The following is a 5,087-nucleotide window of genomic DNA, read 5'->3' as shown; positions in this document are numbered from 1 at the left end:
TTGGTGGGAAATTGTGCGGTCCTCCACGCAAAAAAAACGGGAGAGACGAGAAACTGCGACACCGTTGGCAGAAGGAAGAATGGAGAGAAATATGTGAAATATATATTACCTCTCATGTACCATATATGAAGAATGAATTTGCAAACATTGATTGAAGCCAATCTTAAAATGATTAAACAAACGCCTGTTTGAGACTCCTCAGTGCACACAAAAACGTAACTTTGAGCAATAAATAAATACGGATATGTTCTTGAAAACCACCTCGAATATGTTGTGTTAATGCTATGAAATGTATTCTCATAAATGATGCGGTAAGCAGAAGGACAGAATTACGTCTAAACTGAGGCGGTTTTGTATTTCTATAGGTTGTAGATAAGAGCATGGTTTTATATACTATCATGTTTAATCGTGTTTTATGCCGTTAGCTAAGACTTGATAAGTCGCTCATAAAACACAGGAGGTATGGAAACTAAGAACACCATATATTTGGTAGATTTGGCAGCTAATATTACACAACATTTGTTTTATGTAATTGAAGTGGTGGATAGAGTTGCTGCAGGGGGGTTGAGACACAGGCTGCAGTGGAGAGCTGCGCACAGCTGATTGACAGCTGGAACACAAACCACCAAATAACAAAAATAAACATTAATTGACTCCACTCCTCAGGGATCTCCCGGACCTCCTTTCTTACAGTTTCTCATCATGGGGAGGTCTCCTGTCCCCGGCACAAACACACTGACACACTGCCTGAGGAAGCTTATGTGTATTTTGTCATTAACTTCTTTCGGACCACTTATTTATTTATTTTGGTGACGATCCGACCTTCATGCTGCTACCCCTGGTTCAAACTGCATCCACCAAACAATGTGATGTGTCTCCACCTTCCCAAAATAACCATCATAACTGCGGATACGCAGTGTTTTATAAATCGGAAAATGTCTGTGCGTATTTATTTGCTTTGTCCTACTTAAGCAACCTTCGCACATGAATCCTACGCAAGGCTTTATAAATGAGGCCCCTGCGCGTATCTTGACTTTTTTTTTGGCTTGGCCTTTCCTCTCTCTGTTAGCATGTTGTTATGCAGCCATGTGTCAGTCTGAGACTGTTGTCAGGCAATAAAGAAGTTCACGCTAGCTAAATTAGCTATGTTTGCTTTGTGTGCTTCTATGTAAAATGGAAAAAGCTACCAAAATTATGAAAAATGTAATGTTAAATATGCCACCCTTATCTCTGTAAACTGCATGCTGGACAGTAGTTAATGTCCAGTTAATGTAGTTAATGCTACCAACATTAACTACAGCAGGAGTGATAAGCATAAATTAGATACATTATTGTTGTTCGTTTCTATTCATAGACTCATTATATAGATCTTACCGATTACCTGGGCCCTCCCCGCTCACAGACTCTCTCGAGCTCATATATAATTTAGCAGCTATTTCAGGCACAAGCTTTAGCCAGTAAGCTGCTGTTGATCCCATCTTCACAGAGGAACATGAATATCTTTCACTTTTTGCCGCCGGTCCCACCAATGAAAATGGCTTAAAAAATGAGTCACTAAAGAAATCGAATAACAGATTGGAAATTGATGTCTAATGCAAAATCTGGATTTCAACTATACCTGTCTAGCCAATCGTGCGAATGTTTGTGTTTTGTAGTATCTAGAATACATCTTTTGTACTCCAGCTTGCTAAATGTTCCCCCCTATCAGATCCTTTTTTTTTGTAAGAGAATCATGAACTTAACCTGAAACAGATTTCAAAGAGTTCCTCTGCATGCAAAGGGACTTATTTTTCTACAGGCAATGTACCTTAACCCGAAGGAGGGTTAGGTTAGCTTGGTTGGTTATGTAATCAGTTTAGCCTTGTCAGGAATTTACCTAGCCCTTAATATAGCAGCTACAGCCGAATACAGAAGGTCAAACACCTCTGTACCAAACCAAGTGTCGCTTAGGCCGTGGCATTGCCTCGTTATGTTACAGTGTACAAATATAAAGACAGTACCTCTTTAGTGAGAATACCAAATCAAAGTAACTTTTGCACAGTTTGGATTTTCTCTTCTGTCATTTATATTTATCTTTGTAAGATAGTCCCAGAGAGTCCAGACACCAATGTACCCTCCTGTTATCAGAAAGAAAACAAACCTACTGTAAGCGTTTTGCATGTGAGGGAAAGTTAGCGGCCCTCCCCATTAAGTATGCTCCTGTTTAATTAGGTAAGAAGATAAGAACAGTAGGAGGTGAGAACTGATAGGTAGGTCTGGTTGGATTACAGCCCAGCAGCGTTCGTTGGTTTACATGGCCACTCTCCCCTTTGCTACTTGTCTTTTCTGTATTATGAATGCTTATTTTTTTTTAAAAATAAGTAGGGCTACGGTGAGGGTGTTTATCAGTAGGCTTAAGTGATGGATTTCAAACTAAAATAATACGCCAGTGAAGTTCAATTCTTTGTCTCATTCGACTTTTATAAAAGTACGTCGTATACGTACATACTTATAGCACATATCCTCTCTCCCTCTCTTCTCGCTCTCTCACGTACGTACGCAAGCACCACATGCACGCACTCACTCACACACACACACACACACACACACACACACACACACACACACACACACACACACACACACACACACACACACACACACACACACACACACACACACATACGCTCTCCACCTGTAGATGTGGGGTTTATGTTGGGAACAGCTACATAACAGAATAAGTCACTTCATTTGGACTCACCTTCTGGTGGATTCTGAAGCTTACAGTTCTCTTGTGTAAAGCCTGACCTGACTTGAAGTGCACACACACACACACACACACACACACACACACACACACACACACACACACACACACACACACACACACACACACACACACACACACACACACACACACACTCAATTTTTTTTCAAGTTTTTTACAATACTTGATCTTATGTGTCATTTAAAAAATTGCATTATATTGTCTAGTGATTATTTAAATAAATCCTTATGAATATATCTGAGTGTTTTTTACTATGATTATACAGTGTTATAAACATATTTTTAATACATTATAAGCATTGGCGTCAAAGAAAGTGTTATAATTATTGTTTTAGTATTAGTCATAATCATTATTTTATGAGTTACTTGTACACATGAGTCAATTGATACCTTAGCAGGTGTTTCATCCAAAGCCCATTACGGACCTGCAGGAAATTATGAAAGAAAGTATGGCGATTGACTTCTATTTATTTTGAGAAAAAATGCACGATGATTCAAATAATTGGACGTAAGACATTTCCTGTAAAAAAATTATATTTGTAAATACAAATACAAATGTAAAGGTGGGGTAGGTAATTTTGGAGAAACCAGCTTGAGTGCGCTAGAATTTTAAAATACACAGCCGGAAAAAATCTGCCACTTCCTTCCAGAGCCCCTCCTCCAACACACACGAACGCGCACATGACCAATGAGGGCACGAGATAAGTTTGTGCCCCGATGGAAGGCTGACAGGCAGGTAGGCCATCCAGTTACTTTAGCCGGGCCGGCTAAAATGATTGGTCGTGCTTTTTACAGTACTACAACGTTTTTTATGGATTTTTTGTCAAAGCACTTCAGATATTCATTGCTATCGGGATGTTAAGAGCATTCCATGGAATATAACAAAAAGTTTATCTCGAGCCGGTTTCTCAAATGTACCTACCCCACCTTTAAATAATGAGAGAAAATCTGTGCAGCTACCAATAAATGTAAGCACAAAAACAGAACATGGACGTGCATTTAAAAATGTCTTTTGTCCTCTTTCTTTCAACCGTTTGACACTATGTTTGAAAATGTATCAGCTCTAGTCAATTCAAATATCATGCAGCATCCCCTCTGAAATGTACAGTAGTGTGTTAGTATGTCACAAAGTAATTGGGATAATTTTCAAGTACTTTGTGCACAGCACTATTATCCTATAGGACTGCAGGCTTCAGCCCAATCTAGCTATTAACTCGCTGTGTAATACCCATTCACTTGGGTGTGGGGATGGGAGGAAATTATACCTGACGCTGGGGGGAGGGGGGAAAGGACTGATAGATGGCGCCTATATCCTCGTTCTGGGAAAGGAGAGGGAGAAGTCAAGGAGGGGAGAGGTGGATGAGGTGATAACCTGAAGAAGGACAGGAGAGAGGCAGTATCAGAGGGGGGAGGAACATTGTGAGGGGGAGGAGCCCTTGGTCCCTTGGCTTTTGATCTGGCATCTTGGAGCCCCACCTGGGCTGAGGGAGAGAATCTCACAGAGGATTTAGTGTTGGGACCTTCAGACTGAACTCTGAGCTCTCGGGACTTTTCTCTTCTGGGATTCAATTCATGGGAATATTCCCTCACAGTCTCCGAGACTTGGCTACCTGCTGGAGTCCTTCCTGCTGCCTGAAGATTTCCAAGTGAGGTATGAGAAAAATGTGTGTTTGTGTGCTCTTTGTGTGTTGCTGTATTATGACTTTGCTCTAATGATGGCATGCTGTATTATGTCCCTATGGAGTCAAAATGTACCCTTAAATGCTGCTTTAAAGGCAACATTTGAAAAGGCTTACTAGATGTTTTACCTTGGTGAATTGGTGTTTTATAGCATAATAACAATGGGCATTGTTTAGGATGTGTTATATAGTTTCATCATTGGGATTTGTCTAAGTGCAATTGTGCGAGCATTTCATTTATTTGTGTCTCTCATATTCCCTTATCATTTAGTTGGTGTCTACTTTTTGACTTTGTGCAACAGCATCAGTGTGCAGGTCCTGAGGCTAATCTAAGTATATCTTCTCAGGGATTAAATAGCTTTCTAATGAGCTTTCACTAATGTCCAAGCTTCTCTTAAAGGAGAGATCTCACTGCTGGTTCTCAAGAAGGCCACAGCACTTTAACAGAATTGCTGCTAATAATAATAATGATACTATCAACTGTTATAATACATTCACTTCAAACTGTAAATTCAGTAAGTAGAATTTTAGCTTTTAAAAAGGGTATATTTCTTTAATTCATTCAATTCAAGAGTACATTTATAACTGCCTAACAACAATAACGACCAGAAATGATTAGGAGCCTTACCATACATTAAATGA

Source organism: Gymnodraco acuticeps, unplaced genomic scaffold (assembly GCF_902827175.1).
Source record: "Gymnodraco acuticeps unplaced genomic scaffold, fGymAcu1.1, whole genome shotgun sequence".
NCBI classification, from domain to species: Eukaryota; Metazoa; Chordata; class Actinopteri; order Perciformes; family Bathydraconidae; genus Gymnodraco; species Gymnodraco acuticeps.
The sequence above is the reverse complement of the archived record's forward strand: the minus strand, read 5'-3'. Positions refer to the sequence as shown.